The sequence below is a fragment of the Cervus elaphus genome, chromosome 2, assembly GCF_910594005.1.
Source record: "Cervus elaphus chromosome 2, mCerEla1.1, whole genome shotgun sequence".
Taxonomy (NCBI): domain Eukaryota; kingdom Metazoa; phylum Chordata; class Mammalia; order Artiodactyla; family Cervidae; genus Cervus; species Cervus elaphus.
Window position 1 is genome coordinate 25,023,766 of NC_057816.1, and position 18,327 is coordinate 25,042,092.

The 18,327-nt window shown below is 45.4% G+C and overlaps 1 long non-coding RNA gene across 2 annotated transcripts; it reads left to right on the top strand.

The window, feature by feature from the left end:
* Window positions 1–12,361: 12,361 nt before the first annotated feature.
* Window positions 12,362–17,628, top strand: LOC122675890. 2 transcript variants are annotated; one of them, XR_006335361.1, is made up of 3 exons: window positions 12,362–12,857; window positions 16,045–16,159; window positions 16,823–17,628. It is a non-coding gene; the product is annotated as an uncharacterized LOC122675890 (long non-coding RNA). The 2 variants fall into 2 exon arrangements; XR_006335362.1 differs by lacking the exon at window positions 12,362–12,857 and adding an exon at window positions 15,144–15,180.
* Window positions 17,629–18,327: the final 699 nt, after the last annotated feature.

Consider the following 18,327-nt stretch of genomic DNA (forward strand, 5'->3'; position numbering starts at 1 on the left):
CCTGGCTTCAATCCCTGGGCTGGGAAGATCCCCTGGAGGAGGGCATGGCAACCTGCTTCAGTATTCTGGTCTGGAGAATCCCAATGGACCGAAGAGCCTGGCAGGCTACAGTCCATGGGGTCACAAAGAATCGGACTTGACTGGGCGACTAAGCGCAGCACAGCATAACTGAATCACTTTGCTGTATATCTGAAACTAACACAACATTGTAAATCAGCTACACCTCAATAATAAAAAAAATTTAAATTATAATTCTGAGAAAAGCATGTTAAATCCAGATCCATTGTTTAAAACAATATAAATGAGAAAATATATGTATCATGTTGACATAAATCACAAACCAAGGTGACACCATTTTCTCTGCTTTTCTTCTCTGTGGTAGATTAACTGTATTGATGACCTCAATTCTTCACACACACACACAGACACACACACACAGAGACACACACACACACACTGTATCTGTGTCCTTTGCCACAAGTCTTTGTATTTTCTTTTACTAAAGAACCACTCAGGGGCTTCCTAGGTGGCTCAGCGGTAATCCGCCTGTCAGTGCAGGAGACACAAGAGACAAGGGTTCTGACCTGACCCAAGGATCAGGAAGATCCCTTGGAGTAGGAAATGGCAACCCGCTCCAGTATTCTTGCCTGGAAAATTCCATGGATAGAGGAGGCTCGTGGGCTGCAGTCTATCAGGTCATAAAGAGTCAGACACAACTGAGCAACACCCAAAAAACTACTTACTTGCTTCTAAGGCTGGACCCATGCCATGTTTTGGACTTTAGATGTGACACATGCAGAGACTTGACTAGATAACCCCACTCATGCTCTTGCTTCTATCCCATTGCCATGAGAAGATGCTCAGGCTAGCGTGGTGGAGGGTGAGAGAGATGTGGAGAAGAGTTGGGTCACCCAGCCGTCATCCACCCATCATGAGAGTGAGCCGGACTACTGCCAGCACTGCCCAGCCAAGCCCAGCCTAAATCATAGACCCACAGACGCCTCAGTGAAATGAGTGCTTATTGTTTTCAGCAATGGACAGTTAAGGTGCGTTATTACATAGCATCGCTGTGGCTGTAATGGCTATAAATAGTGATACGTCCCTCCCCAGTTAATATCTGGGATGGATCTTAAAAAATGGCCAGGAGAAATGATGACATACTTGTCATTTTTTTTTCCCTTTTTATCACCTCTGGGAAAATATTTGATCAGAGGGTAACTACCATTAAATGATTATTGCTTAAATGATTTGAAGCACTATGAAATGGAAAGTCTCAGCTACCTCTATTGAACTGTCTCTCCTAGATGAAGTACAGTCAGCTGAAATAATAACATTAATAATAGTAAAATGTTACCTCCACATCACTTTAAGACTTTAAAAAACTTCCAGATGTTTTCTCTAAATTACTCTGATACTCTCAGTAACACTGTTCCTGATAGGTGAGGTGACTCAGGCAGGGTCACACAGCTAGCAAGTGGTAGAGAGAATTCTTGATAGGTGGCATATTCACTTTCTGTGACTGCTGTAACAAATTAATACAAACTTAGTGGCTAAAGACTCTGATGCTGGGAAAGATTGAAGACAGGAGCAGAAGGGGATGACAAAGGATGAAATGGTTGGATGACATCCCCGACTCCATGGACATGAGTTTGAGTAAGCTCCGGGAATTGGTGATGGACAGGGAAGCCTGGCGTGCTACAGTCCATGGGGCTGCAAAGAGTTGGATATGACTGAACGACTGAACTGAACTGAACTAGTGGCTTAAAACCTCACAAATGTATGGTTTTACAGTTCTATAGGTTAGAAGTCTAGGAGTCTCAAAATCAAGGTGTCAAGAGGGCTGTGTGTTTTCCTGGAGGGTCTAGAGGCTAATCTGTTTCCTAGTCACTCCAGTTTTTGGATGCTGCCCATGTTCCTTGATTTGGGGCCCTGTGCCTCCATCTTTCAGGCCAGCAACATTGCACCTCTCTGGTCATTCATTTGTAGTCATGTCTTTCTGACTGACTACAGTCGGGAAAGTACCTCCACTTTGAAGGAGTCACAGAGTTAGACTGGGCTCACCTGGAAATCCAGGACTCTCACATGTTGAGGTCCTTCACCTTAATCACATTTGCAGAGTCCCTTCTGCATGTGAAGTAGCGTATTCACAAGCTGCAGCAAATAGAATGTGAACATCTTTGCAGGACCACTGTTTTGCCTGCCATGCAAAGGGGTTATCTACACTTCCAGTAACTCATTTCATGAGGATTTGGCAGGCTACTGGCCAACCCATCTCTCGACAATGATGCAGTAGCTATAGTTCCACAATTCCACTGGCTGTAAAATCTCAACATTTGGTCAAGTGGGAAAAAAAAAATGGTAAGCACTCCCCAAAACAGATCTTGAGACAGGGTTGTCTTTGAGTACTTGGAGTTCGAGATATTTTATATTCCTATAAAATCGCTTAGTGTTAGCTACAGACATGTTTCTGATTAAAATGGTCCAAAGGGTGTGTTCCTTCTGCATATATTGCTTACTCATCTCTCTTGGTGTAAAGGGACCAGATCTTGTAGGAGAAATGGATTTATTTTATGGTGGGACAGCAGCAGCAGAAATTACTTCATGCAAATGAAGCTTGGCAGTGTGACTTCATGAATAAGAAATGAGCCGGTGCCTCCTCTCCCCACAGGCGATGGTGCGCGCTGGGAAATTAATTGTGGCGTTCGTTGGGTGGCCTGACTTCTCTGTCAGGGTTTCAGGCAGATGCAAAGATGCTTCCCTTCACCCAATTGGATATCAAGCATTTATGTACTTTATAGCTTTGCTTTGTCTTGCAAGTGAACCCCGGGTGGGTCTCAAGTCTCCCAGAAGCTTCTGGAGATCTTTCAAAATTAAGAACTCATGGTGGGAGCCAACATGGCACTGAGCCACACATAATGGCCATGAGTTCAGATCATCTCTGAGTAAGAGATTTAAGATATTCTGACTTTTTTGAATAACAGTATGCCTCAGTACTTAAGTACATGGTCTCTGGAGCCAAAATATCTGGGCTCAAATTCCTGCTGTGCTCCTCTCTAGCTACATGACATTTGGCAAGTTACCCAGTCACTCTATGCCTCAGTTTCCATATCTACAAATTAGAGATTATAGTAGCACTTACTGCATAGGGTTGTTTTGTGGATTAAACTTGGAAATGGGGATAAAGCACTTAGAATTGCACTGATATCAGGCTTTGGAAGTGCAGTAACGTCATTCAGTTCCTCAGTGTGTCCGACTCTTTGAGACCCCGTGGACTGCGGCACAACAGGCTTCACTGTCCATCACCCACTCCTGGAGTTTATGCAAACTCATGTCCATTGAGTCAGTGATGCCATCCAACCGTCTCATCCTCTGTCGTCCTCTTCTCCTCTTGCCTTCAATCTTTCCCAGCATCAGGGTCTTTTCCAATGAGTCAGGTCTTTGCATCAGGTGGTCAAAGTATTGGAGCCTCAGCTTCAGCATCAGTCCTTCCAGTGAATATTCAGGATTGATTTCCTTTAGGATTGACTGGCTGGATCTCCTTGCAGTCTAAGGGACTCTCTCAAGAGTCTTCTCCAACACCACAACTCAAAAGCATCAATTCTTCGGAACTCAGCTTTCTTTATATTCCAACTCTCACATCCATACATGACTACTGGAAAAACCATAGCTTTGACTAGATGGACTTTTGTAGGTCAAGTAATGTCTCTGCTTTTTAATATGCTGTCTAGGTTGGTCATAACTTTTCTTCCAAGGAGAAAGCGTCTTTTAATTTCATGACTTCATTCACCATCTGCAGTGATTTTGGAGCTCAAAAAGATAAAGGCTGTCATTGCTCCATTGTTTCCCCATCTATTTGCCATGAAGTGATGGGACCAGATGCCATGATCTTCATTTTTTGAATGTTGAGTTTTAAGCCAGCCTTTTCACTCTTCTCTTTGACTTTCATCAAGGGGTTCTTTAGTTCCTCATCACTTTCTGCCATAAGGGAGGTGTCATCTGTGTATCTGAGGTTAATGATATTTCTCCCAGCAATCTTGATTCCAGCTTATTCTTCATCTAGCCTGGCATTTCACATGATGTACTCTGCATATAAGTTATATAAGCACAGTGACAATATACAGCTTTGATGTATCCCTTTCCCAATTTGGAACTACTCTATTGTTCCATGTCCAGTTCTAACTGTTGCTTCTCGACCTGCATACAGATTTCTCAGGAGGCAGGTAAGGTGGTCTGGTATTCCATCTCTTTAAAAATTTTTCACACTTTGCTCTGATCCACACAGTCAAAGGCTTTGGCATAGTCAATAAAGCAGAAGTAGATGTTTTTCTGGAGTTCTCTTGCTTTTTTGATGATCCAGTGGATGTTGGCAACTTGATCTCTGGTTCCTCTGCCTTTTCTAAATCCAGCTTGAACATCTGGAAGTTCACGGTTCACATACTGTAGAAGCCTGGCTTAGAGAATTTTGAACATTACTTTGCTAGCATGTGAGATGAGTACAATTGTGCAGTAGTTTGAACATTCTTTGGCATTGTCCTTCTTTGGGATTGGAATGAAAACTGACCTGTTGCAGTCCCTTGGCCACTACTGAGTTTTCCAAATTTGCTGGCATATAGAGTGTAGCACTTTCACAGCATCATCCTTTAGGATTTGAAATAGCTCAACTGGAATTCCATCACCTCCACTAGCTTTGTTTTGGGCTTCTTAAGGCCCACTTGACTTTGCATTCTAGGATGTCTGGTTCTAGGTGAGTGATCACACCATCATGGTTATCTTGGTCATGAAGACCTCTTTTGTATAGTTCTTTTGTGTATTCTTGCCACCTCTGCTTAATATCTTCTGCTTCTGTTAGGTCCATACCATTTCTGTCCTTTTTTGTGCCCATCTTTGCATGAAATATTCCCTTGGTATCTCTTATTTTCTTGAAGAGATCTCCAATCTTTCCCATTCTATTGTTTTCCTCTATTTCTTTGCATTGATCACTGAGGAAGACTTTCTTATATCTCCTGCTATTCTTTGGAACTCTGATTCAAATGGCTATATCTTTCCTTTTCTCCTTTGCCTTTTGCTTCTCTTCTTTTCTCAGCTATTCATAAGGCCTCCTCAGACCATTTTGCCTTTTTGCATTTTTTCCCCTTGGGAATGGTCTTGATCCCTGCCTCCTGTACAATGTCACGAACCTCCGTTCATAGTTCTTCAGGAACTCTATCAGATCTAATCCCTTAAATCTATTTCTCACTTCCACTGTATAATCATAAGGGATTTGATTTAGGTCTTACCTGAATGGTCTAGTGGTTTCTGTTACTTTCTTCAATTTAAGTCTGAATTTGGCAATAAGGAGTTCATGATCTGAGCCACAGTCAGCTCCCGGACTTGTTTTTGCTGACTGTATACAGCTTCTCCATCTTTGGCTGCAAAGAATGTAATCAATCTGATTTTGGTATTGACCATCTGGTGATGTTCATGTGCAGAGTCTTCTCTTGTGTTGTTGGAAGAGGGTGTTTGCTGTGACCAGTGTGTTCTCTTAGCAAAACTCTATTAGCCTTGCCCTGCTTCATTCCATACTCCAAGGCCAAATTTGCCTGTTACTCCAGGTGTTTCTTGACTTCCTGCTTTTGCATCCCAGTCCCCTCTAATGAAAATGACATCTTTTTTGGATGTTAGTTCTAGAATGTCTTGTAGGTCTTTATAGGACCATTCAACTTCAACTTCTTCAGCATTAGTGGTTGGGGCATAGACTTAGATTACTGTGATATTGAATGGTTTGCCTTGGAAACGAGCAGAGATCATTCTGTCATTTTTAAGATTGCACCCAAGTACTGCATTTTGGACTCTTTTGTTGACCATGATGGCTACTCCATGTCTTCTAAGGGATTCTTGCCCACAGTAGTAGGTATAATGGTCATCTGAGTTAAATTCACCCATTCCAGTCCATTTTAGTTCACTGATTCCTAAAATATCAGCATTCACTCTTGCCACCTCCTGTTTGACCACTTCCAATTTACCTTGATTCACGGACCTAACATTCCAGCTTCCTATGCAGTATTGCTCTTTACACCATCGGACCTTGCATCTATCACAGCCACATCCACAGCTGGGTGTTGTTTTTGCTTTGGCTCCATCTCTTCATTCTTTGTGGAGTTATTTCTCCGCTCTTCTCCAGTAGCACATTGGGCACCTACTGACCTGGGGAGTTCATATTTAAGTGTCATATCTTTTTGCCTTTTCATACTGTTCATGGGGTTCTCACGGCAAAAATGCTGAAGTGGTTTGCCATTCCCTTCTCCAGTGGACCATGTTTTGTCAGAACTCTCCACCGTGATGTTACTTGAGCTAAAATTAAAATGAATGATGAGTGCTCATTGCTGCTGATGATTATATGTATTCATAATTTCATCAAGATGAGGTAGAAAATAGGACCGAGATTGAGAAGTCTTGGGTTCCAGCCCAACTTGTTGGTGCCCCATTGTCTGAACAATTCATTTACATCGCTCAGGTCCTGTTTCTTCATCTGTTGGATGAGGTGATGATTGTTCCAGTTATATCTTATTGCATAACAAATCACCTCAAAATTTAGTAACTTAAATCCTTCAATAAAAAATAAATTAATTTAAAAAATTTAGTAACTTAAAATAACAACCATTTTATTATAACTTACAATCTTGTGGGTCAAGGTTTCAGATAGGTCTCTGCTGAGCGAGTCTTCTGCTCCACGTGGCTTTAACTAAGGCCAATCACAGAATTCAATCAGTGATGAGCTGGCTGGGCAGGTACAAGATAGGTTCACTCACATGTATGGTGCTTTAGCAGGATGGATGACTTGAAAGCTGGGCTCAGTTGGTTCTGTAAACTGGAGCATCTTCTTGTGGCTGCATCAGCACAGTGGTCTCAGGGTCTGATGTCCAGTGTTCTCTGAGACAGTGTTCCAGATGATACTGTGTATATTGCCTGCTATGTGCCAGGTACCACACTCAACTGGGTAACTAATATTATTTCTGATCTGGAAGATGAGTAGGTACCAGGAGCTCATCTCACAGTTGAGAACACTAAGGCTCAGAGAGATTCAGTGACTTTCCCAAGGTCACACAGTACTTGAGACACAAATCTTGCAACTCTTCCCAAAGGTTCTTCTCAAAGGCTAATGCCGGGCTTGACTTGGACCCAGGTGGTTCTGCCATTACTAGTCCCAGGAGTGCAGGCCCCTCCCATCCACATGCCCAGAGTTTTGGGCTCTTCTGATCTATTCCAGACTTGGATGAGACACCTTCCAGCCTGGTGTGGGAACGGACATCCTGGGAGGCTGCCAACAGGACGTGAGCATGCAACCTTGAAGTGAGGACAAGCTGGCTCCCCGCTGGGCATACTGACCAGTGGGAAATCGGGGTTGAGAGGAAGCTGGGCACAGACATCTCCTCTTCCCCTCCCTCCGTGGACTGCTTCTGCCATTTGCAATCAAGGGAAGCCCACCTAGAATGGTATATTCCCACTGAAGGGAACTAGAATGCAGCAGTGGGAAGAGGCTGAGTGTGAGAGCCTGATAGACTTGAGTTTGAACCTGGAACTCCATCACTTTCTAGCTCTGGGCCATGAGGAGTAATTGAACCTCTCAGTTTCCTCAGGTAAGAAATCAGGGGAATAATGCCACATTTCAAGGAAAATATAAGGATCTAATGAGGTAAAACAAGCTGAGCACTGACCCCCATCTCCCCACCTCCCACCCCATATCTGCTCAAAATGCTCATTCCTTTTTCCTTGTCTCCATGTTGGTGGCAGGGACTCTCTGTGGAGGCAGATTTTGCTTCAGCCCCCAAGCCCTGTTGGGTTTGGTCAGAAAGCACCATTAGTCACTCTGAATTGTCCTCATCCTGGGCACTTTGGACTGAGAAACCAATACCTAGAGGCCTACCCCAGAAATAAAGATTCATAAATTCTCATCCCTGAAGCAGAACTCATACATAACATAGCTCCAATTTTCATACAGACTTCTTTGAAAATCTTTAAGAAGTGGTTATTCAGTTTGGACTGAATACCTCTAGTAACAGGGAATTCACTCCCTCACAAAGGGAGCATGTTTCATTTTTACATAGCTCTGACCTGAACAAAATATTTAGTTTGCTTCTCCAATCAGGCTGGGAATCTTTGACAGGTGGGACGCCCCAGATTTCTACCATGTAGTATGATGAAAGCCTTTAAAGCTCCTGGATGTATGTCACCATTGTGCACCTAGAAGAGATCTTAGAAAAAGACAGGATGTAACTCACTTTAACAGGTACCATATTTACATAGTACTTTGTATTCACACATCATGATCATAAGAACAGGATCACTGAGGAGATTAAAGATCACAAATCCTCTGGCAAACCTCCCATCCAGAGGTGAAGTCTAGGACCCAATCTGGGAAGGCTCTATGTCTTCTCTGACCAATAGAATACGGCAGAAGTGATACAGTGCCACTCTGCAGAGTCAGGCTCTATGAAGCTGGAAGATCACATCCCCTGGATGTGTGTTCAAACTCAAGTCTATCAGGCTCTCACACTCAGCCTCTTCCCACTGCTGCATTCTAGTTCCCTTCAGTGGGAATATACCATTCTAGGTGGGCTTCCCTTGATTGCAAATGGCAGAAGTAGTCCACGGAGGGAGGGGAAGAGGAGATGTCTGTGCCCAGCTTCCTCTCAACCCCGATTTCCCACTGGTCAGTATGCCCAGCGGGGAGCCAGCTTGTCCTCACTTCAAGGTTGCATGCTCACGTCCTGTTGGCAGCCTCCCAGGATGTCCGTTCCCACACCAGGCTGGAAGGTGTCTCATCCAAGTCTGGAATAGATCAGAAGAGCCCAAAACTCTGGGCATGTGGATGGGAGGGGCCTGCACTCCTGGGACTAGTAATGGCAGAACCACCTGGGTCCAAGTCAAGCCCGGCATTAGCCTTTGAGAAGAACCTTTGGGAAGAGTTGCAAGATTTGTGTCTCAAGTACTGTGTGACCTTGGGAAAGTCACTGAATCTCTCTGAGCCTTAGTGTTCTCAACTGTGAGATGAGCTCCTGGTACCTACCCACCTTCCAGATCAGAAATAATATTAGTTACCCAGTTGAGTGTGGTACCTGGCACATAGCAGGCAATATACACAGAGCAATTATTATTTGTAGGGTTATGAGTGACTCAGTTTGGGTTATATTGGCATGGCTGCATTCTCTGAGGGAAGACTATGGAGTTTTGATGACAACTCTTGAACTAGAGCACTGAATGGATGGGCAGATCTGGGAAGGAGGCATAAAAAGGGAGAAAAACGCTATCTAGGAAGGAAAAGCACAGAATGCCTTTCCATCCCTTGCTTCTCACCCAGGACCTGCTGCACAATTTGTGCGGCTGTTGCAAAATGGACACGTGAGACGCCTAGTTCAAAGGTGATTGAGTATTTCAAGGTGGTGTCAGCAAGAGCATTAAACCAAGCGTGGGCCATTTCTGAGTGCAGGGCCCTTTGCTGCTATTCCAGTCGCATGCCCATGACACCCGTCATGTCCCCACACTTCCACACTGCCAGTGAAGCAAGCGCTGCTTGGGCCAGAGCTTGGCAATGTTCCCTTTTCCCTAGCAACCTTTCTTCCTTCCCCGTACACAGCTTGATGGGGTGCTTGGAAATATCAAAGGAGGGGAAGGGATCTTGAAGCTGATTGAAAACACCTCTACCTGAGCCCCGATGGTGTCATCAGCAAGTCAACGCGTAACATAGCGATTTAGGGCAATTATAGAACATATATGTATATATAAATTTTTTCTGTTGACACGATTCCATGTACTTACAGGAGTGTTGCCATGGTGATTGGCAGGGCCAGCTGTTGTTTCATTTCCCCAAAGAATTGTGTGGTAATGATGGTTCCCTGGAGAGTTCTCCTGGGGCAAGGAATGATATTAAAAATCTGCAAATCAATGAACAGGTAGTGGATGGGACCTCGTTCTCATTAGTTGTAATTAACAGGATTTTACAGCACTTTGATGAGAAGTGGCTAATTTGGGAGAGGGATGTAGAGAGGGGGACTGCTTTTGGAGCCTGAGTTTGAATCTTCTCTCTGTCACTTAAGAGCCGTGTCACTTAATTCCTCTGAGCCTCAGTTTCCTCATTTAGGAAATGGGGGATCATTATACTAAACTTATGAGAACATTCAAAATAAACTATGTGGAACACTTAACTCAGTATCTGAAACATTCCCTTGTGTCTCAGCTAGTAAACAATACGCCTGCAATGCCAGAGACCTGGGTTTGATCTCTGCGTTGGGAAGATACCCTGGAGATTCCCTGGAGAAGGGAAAGACTACCCACTCCAGTTTTCTGGCCTGGAGAATTCCATGGACTGTATAGTTCATGGGGTCACAAAGAGTTGGACACGACTAAGTGACTCTCACTTTCACTTTACATATATAAGCATAAACATTCCTCAAGGAAACCTTCCTTCAGGTCTTCAGGGAAGTCTTCTGAGATGACTGCCCCCCTCCCCCCTCCCCCAGGCTCTGTTAAGTCCCCATATTATACACTCCTCCAGCTGCCTGTCTGCCTTTTGTATCACTTATTAGAATTTTAATCAAATAATTAGCAGTGTAATGGTTTGTTTAAGATATGTCTCTCTCAATAACTGTTTTACTCACCACTGTATCCCCAAATGCTTGAAATAATGGCTAACTGAATTTGTTGAATAAACAGATGAAGGAATAAAGCCTCCAAAAGTGCTCCCTGCCACCCCCTACCCACAGCTGCACTTGGTGGGAAGCTTGTGTCTTGCAAGGTTAGAGCTTCATGGCTTTCCCAGCTTCCTTGATATTCCTTGATCGATTGTGGTCCCACTAAGTGTTCAGGGAAAAGCAAATGAAACACCGTTACACATCAGGGCAACATGAGAAGAAAGGGAAGAAGTAAAATTACTAATCTTCTACCACATTTCAGGGCCTATGTCTCTCATTTAGTCCTCAGAACCCCTGCCCTGTAGGCAAAATGATTTGCACTTTGCAAATGAGGAAACAAAAAAGAGGACAGAGTGTTAATTAGGGCAAGTTGACCCTTGTTGTGGACCCCAGTTCTATAGAATGAGGGTGGGACAGGTGGCTGGACAACCCTGAAGATCCCTTTCAACATGGTCCTTCTCTGACTGAGGTTCAGTCCTCTGTTGTTCACCAGTGTGTGTGCATGTGTGTACAAGTACACAAAATCCTCTGGGACTGGGACACAGTCATTAGCATGAGTGCTGGGCTTCAAACTCTCAAAGGAGCACCCGGCCTTGGCTAATTACATCTCAGAGTTTGCGCAGAAGTGTCTGTCCTCGCACCGTGGGAATGCCGGTCGATCTTGTTCAGCTTTTACACTCTTCCATAGGAAGGATTATAAGGGGATTAGATGCAAATATATTTAAGCTTTGACTGCATCAGGCTTGTATTCTCAGCTCGATAGTTGGGATAGTTATTCAATCCAGGATCACAGGATGCTTTTCCCAGCCTTTTCTTGCTGAGCTGAAATAAATGAGAATGTCATCAGCAGAGGCAAGATGGGAAGATAATCGGTTGCCCCACCTTCTTTTTGCTAGTTTTTTGGATTTCATCACTGTTTGCCTCTTCAAGCCACAGATTTGTTGCCCCTAGAACTCTAAGGAAGAAATGGATTTTTATCCTGGGGGCCGGGCATTTGAGCTTCTGACATTTGCTGGAATTGCTTTAATCTTGCCTCGAACAGCTAGCCAGAAAGAAATGTATGAGCTGAATCTTGTAAGCAGGGACCCACTTCCAAGGTCTGGGGGTGCTTTTCCTCATTCCCGGGGGAGTTCTTCCTCTGGGCATTAGCATTTTTCCAGGAGGAACTATCTAGTGGTTTTAGTTCTTCGACTTTTGTGGGTATAAACAGATGGATAAATGGGGATAGAAACCAGAAGCTACTTTACAATTTGAAAAACTATCAGAAGGACTTTTAAGACAGGAAACAGGGACTCAAGGTTTGCAGAGAAAAAGTGAAAGGAAAACACCCAGGAGCTATTGCTGATCTGTGAGAGAATTAGGGAAACCATCTCAGGAAGTAATATAATAAATCCTTCCATAGCTCTCTGTGTCAGGCACTATTTTAAACACACTATGTGTATGAACTCATTGACCCTCACAGTTGCACTGAGTCTGGTACTATGTTCATATCTATGTTCCCTTGTGGAAACTGAGGCACAGAGAGAAGGTGGAGCCTGGCCTCAAACCACCAAACTCAAACCAAACCATCAAACTCAAACCATCAAACCAAGATGCTGTAGCATCTTCTGTCTTTAAACCCACGTTCTCTTCTGAAATACATGAATGTTCCCAGAGCTACTACAACAATAGATAAAGCAATGGTTAAGCTGAGGGCGACGTGACCAGGAGGAGGTCCAGGCACCGGTCTTCACAGAAGTGGATGTGGGCTCTTTGGGGAGTGGGTGGTGAACATTGACTGTGGTGACAGTTTTATAACTCTATGAATATACTTCAGTCCATGTGGGAGCCTGTACTTTTCACCAATACCGTATCCCCGTCTCTGATAACAGAAATAATAGTTACAACCAAGACTGGGAGCTATGGCTGCAATTTATCTTGACCACTAGCCCAGCTCTGTGCTAAGCCCGTGTCTCAGGTATTCCTAGCACACAACTCATGAGGTTGTAACTATTTTTATTTTGAGTTATACGGGTGAGGAAACGGGAGAGGAGGTTAGTTGGGCTGCCAGAGGTGACACAACCAAGGCAGTTCTAAAGGCTAGGACTGTCCCAGCCCGAAGTCTGGGCTCTTGGTCATCACCCATGCACTGTGTGTGTTGCAGCCTGCCCAGCCAGGACTGATCATTTTGGTTCTCACCCAGGAGCCCTGGTAAGTGGTCAGTTCTTCTTTTCCTGGCTTCTTGGGGCAGCATCTCTTGAGTTATCCCTGGCAGTTGTGTCATAGGGACAGAAAGAAAAGAACATAGAGGAATAGAGGTGGGAGGGGAGAACATAGAGAAGAAGACCAGCTCTTTGCTTCTGTTTACAAACTCAAGACGGAGATGGGAAAGTGCTGTGTTTATTTTCATCTGGCTTTATGATATACGCTGTGTGTGTTCACATGCCCCGTCTTGTGTGACCCTCACAACAAGGCTGGGAAGTAGATTTATTTATTATTCTTGATTTGCAGCTGAAAACTGGATCCAGGAGGTTTAAGTGGTCTTTCAGAGTCCCAGAGCTGGTAAATGGCAACGTCTATCTTTGAACCCGTATTTCCTGCCTCCACATCTGTGGGTCTTTTCAGCCCATGGTTGTCGTTGCAAAGAACAGCCAGAAGGCTTGGCACACATGCTTGAGTGCTAAGTTGCTTCATTCATGTCCAACTGTGTGTGACCCTGTGGACCACATCCCACCAGGCTCCTCTGTCTGTGGGATTCTCCAGGCAAGAATATTGGAGTGGGTTGCCATGCCCTTCTTCAGGCGAATTTTTCCAACCCAGGGATCCAACCCATATCTCTTGCATCTCCTACACTGGCAGGCGAGTCTTTTACCACTAGCCCCACCTGGGAATCACAGGGACTCACCGAGAAAAGGCATGAACGCAGGAGTCGGTGAATGTTTTGGACCTGCTGCCTTATCCATCGGCACAGGTAACCCAGCCAGGGGCCATGGTCCCCAGCAGACACACAAGTCCCAGGAGGCTTAAACTGGGCTCCAGTGGGGCCTAAGAGGTAAGTATGGTATGATCCCATTTATATGCAATGTCCAGAATGGGCAAATACAGAGACAAAATAATAGATTCATGTTTGCCTAGGTTTGGAGAAGAGTGAAAAGAAAGGGCGGTGATTACTAATAGATGGATGTTTTAGAGATAAACAATCTTTTTGAGATGTTTCAGCTCTTTTTAAAAAATCAGATCAGTCAGCTGGTGGAGTGGTTAATAGTTCCTGTTCCTCATTAACTTCCTTGACAGAAATCTTACTATTTCTGAGGTTCTCCTAGATCATTTTCTATATTGCAGGTCAGATTTCTGGATAATGGTGTATTATTTCTCCTTTTTAAAATTCACGTTCTCTTCTGAAGTATACAAATGCTCCCAGAGCTTCCAGGAGAGCTGATAAAGCGAGGGTTAAGCAGAGGGTGATGTGACCGGGAGGTGGTCCAGGCACTGCATCCTCACAGAAGTGGGTTCGGGTTAGTTGGGGGAAAGGGTGGAAATTGATTGTGCCGATGGTTACACAACTCTGAATATACTAAAAAACCACTGGGTTCTATACTTTAACAGTGAAAGTGTTAGTCACTCAGTCCTGTCCAACTCTTTGCAACCCCAGGGACTATAGCCCACCAGGCCCCTCTGTTCATGGAATTCTACAAGCAAGAATATTGCAGTGGGCTGCCATTTCCTCCTCCAGGGGAATCTTCCTGACCCAGGGATCAAACCTGGGTCTCCTGCATTGGCAGGCAGTTTCTTTACCATCTGAGCCACCAGGGAAGCCCCTGAATACTTTAAATAGATGAATTATATGAGAATAAGCCATCAACAGAGCTGCTACTATTCAAAAAAAAAAAAAAGGCAGGAAAGGTGTCTGGAGGCATGGGACAGGGAGGGTGGGGTCAGGATGCATAGAAATGCCAGGACCGGAAGTGGGAGCTTTCTCATGAAGCCTTTCTGGCTCATAAAGCCTCTGGAAGCAGATGCTGTTGACTTCTCAGTGAACAATCGTCTCTCTGCTGCTCTCCATCACTCTCCTGTTCAAGCCTGGGAGGTGACGCTGGAGGGAAGGGCCAGAAACGGAGAACACTGCCCTTGTCTCCCAGCCTCGGTGCGCTAGCAATGACTCTGCTAGGCCTGGGCCACCGCTGGGACCCTGGCGAACTCTGCAGTCTCTCCCAGCCTCATGCCCTGCCATCTGGCATGGACACCAGCCTTTCCCTCTGACCCAGGACGCTTGGCACATCGAGCCCAGACTGAAAAACATTATCCTGTCCAAAAGCTGCATTTGCCAATAGGAATGGCTGTAGCCAGTAACAACATGTTCTGGAGTCTGATGGCCAGAATTCTGCACACTGTCCTCTGGGGTCCCTGCCTAATGCCTTTTGTACCCCAGCCCAGTCTTTGACATTGCTCTACCTGGATAGACTCCAAGGGAAATAGATACATTGTTTCCCTTCCCATCAGGAAACCACCCTGTTCGCTGGGGACTCTCTCCTTGGTAGGTTCTGTTGGGACCCGTTGGTGGCCTTCCTGAGGGGTGGGAAGAGGGCAGGGTGTCTGGTCAAAGCTGAGAGCTGGAGGCCACAGGGAGAGGGTGCGTGGAAGTCTGAAGATGCCTCTGACTTTGTCTCTGGAGAAAATAGCCTCTTTCATTAGCTGTAAATGAAACCCAGAGCTGGCAGCTTCCTTCCTGGGGCAGCCACTGAGCTCGGAGGCTGGGGCTTAGAGACCAAGGCTGGGATGGGTTCTCTGGGAGATTCGTCTGGGGAAGGTAGCAGGCTGTAGGAAGTGGTACGGAGGTGCCAAGCCAAGTAGCTGTATAGAGGGAAGAGGAAAGAAGGAAAAAGAAGGAGTCCTATCCCCCAAGGGAAGCCAAAACTCGCAAGGGAACTGTCATGCATTCACACTGTATTTTAGGTTCTTAAGAGTGAAAGTGCAGTTCATTAGCAAGGGGTGAAGTGGCTAGTTTGCCTTTCTAAAGAACTCAGAGTTAGAGAGAAACCACTATTATGTTTTAAGCCTTGGAGAAAAGAAGGTTGGAAATCCCTTGGTCCCCTTCCTCCTCATCAGTCCTGGAGATGTTTTCCCAGCAGCTCGCCCCAGTCCCTATGCCCCTCACACATCCCTTCCTTCCCAAACACGTACCAGATTGAGATCTGATCAACAAGTTAGGCTCGTTTTTGCAATAACAGATTATAGGGACTGTTTACACTGGTTTGGGTGATGCTACGAAAAAGGGGAATATAACCTGCTGTGGATAAGAAGTAGAAAGTTAATTCTTAGATCGACTTGAAAGATGGGAGAACTTTACTTGGAACATAGGGGACCACAGAAAGGGCAATAATTATCTCTACTTATACAGTGACTCAAGCTGAGATGGGATGGTGTGGATGGTGTGGAGAGGTGGCTGGCCCCTTGTGAGCTCCAAGGATGCTTCTACAGGCCCTGTGTGATAACCCAGCAATTTTATAGAAAAGGTGAGACTTGATTCTGCTTGTAGCAGAGAACGTGCTGTTAGCGCTGACTTGGTGTCTCACATCTTTTCATCCCTTCTGGTGTGTCGTCCACAGTTTTTGTATCTGAAGGGGTGTTATTCTTCACACACACACACAAAAGTTGAGACCTATTGGTGTCAGGGAGCAAATGGAATGTTTAATGATCCTGATCATTGTACTGGCTGTTTGTGTGGAATATTGCAGTGGGGGCCAGTGTCCCCAAGGGAAGGTCTGCTGGATGTCCACTCCAGTCCCACCCTAGGTGGCTGCTGTATTCCTGTCATTGAACAGAAGTCATAGGGAATCTCCATGGGGGTGTGGACCCATGTGCCTGAACCAGGGTCCAGCGCCGGGCCCAGTGATGAATACAGATGCACCCGTGCCCCCAAGCCAGTGCAGTGATTCTTGGCACATTTATATGCACCCTCCCCACTCTCTGATGCTCTCATTTTTGAGAGCATCATTTGTGGCCAACTGTTATGGGTTGAAGGCATCCCCCCCAAAAATACATCAAAGTCCTAACTCCCAGTATCTCAGAACGCAGCCTTATTTGGAAATAGGGTCATGGCAGATGTATTTAGTTAGGATGAGGTCTCACTGGAATAGAATGGGCCCTTCATTCCATATGACTTGTGTCCTTATAAGGAGAGAGGAGCACACCCAGGGAAGAGGACTCCATGTGATGAAGGAGGCAGAGTCTGGAGGGATGTGGCTGCAAGCCAAGGAATGCCAAGGATTGCTGGCCACCACCAGAAGCTGGGAAGAGGCAAGGAAGAAGGCTTCCCAGAGTCCCAGAGGGAACGCTGAAACCTTGATTTTGGATTTCCAGCCTCCAGAACTGTGAGACAATAAACATCTGCTGTCTTAAACCACACTGTGTGTGGTGTTTGGTTCTAACAGCCCTAGAATACTGGTACACCAACTTCTGCCCTGCCCCACCATTTCAGCCTGACCTATATTTTTTCCTTTAAAAATGCTAGTACCTGCACTAAGGTTAGCATCCAGGCCCAAATGCCTGAGAGCCATTCTGTCTCAAGACGCCTTGGCATCACTCCGCTCCTGTCCATGTTGTGTTTGTCATGTAGGGTGCCTATCGCTGGAAAGTCTTCAGTTGCCCAATTGCAGGCTGGGAGTTGGGACTGTTGTCCTCAGAACTAGAACAATTCAGTTCTCCCAGCATTTCACTTACATTCTCATCAGATCTTTCAACAGCACTGTAACATTGCTGTCCTTCTGAGGTTATTTTTACAGACATTTTAGATGAATCTGTCAACTCCGTAGCCCATTTCTACCCTCAGGCCATGGGAATCCCTCAGGAGGCCACATGTTCCTTCACCCACAGTCTGGAAGCAGCCGATGGGACTAGAGTTTACTTTCTCATCACTCAGAGAGCTCAGTCCACCGGCCTTTTATCCCAGGGTGTTTGACATTTTACCCGAGGAAAGTGGAAGTGTTAGTTGCTCAGTCCTGTCTTTTTGCTACCTCATAGACTGTAGCCCGCCAGGCCCCTCTGTCCATGGGATTCTCCAGGAAAGAATACTGGAGTGGGTAGCCACCTGCTTCTCCAGGGGATCTTCCTGACCCAGGGATCAAACCCGCATCTCCTGCACTGGCAGGCAGATTCTTTACCATGTGAGCCACCATAGATGCCCTAGGAGATGCTTCTAAATCAGTGATGCTTTACTGCCTGACAGGGGACCACATAGGAGAGGATTCTGGGTAGGAGGCCAGGCTGCCCTAGGTGGGGAGAATCTCCCACCTCCCAGGCTGGTTGGTCTTCCCCTGGTGGCAGGCCCTGGATCTCTTAAAGCCTGCCCACGGCAGCTGCTTTCTTTATAAGGGGACATTTGGACTCTTGAGTCCTACCGGAGGAAATGGCCTGGCCCAGGCAGGCCCAGGATGTGTGCTGAGCTGAGAAGTATTTGGGGGTGGGGGGCCTCTGAGCTGTTTCATTCTGCTTGTCACCTTCCATTTTCAAATGGGACAAGCTGGCTGAGGAGTTTATCGGGATGGGGAATAAGTGTAAATCTATGGCTGATTCATATCAATGTATGACAAAACCCACTGAAATGTTGTGAAGTAATTAGCCTCCAACTAATAAAAAAATTAAAAAAAAAAAAAAAAAAAGAAACCTTGGTTCTCCACTCCTG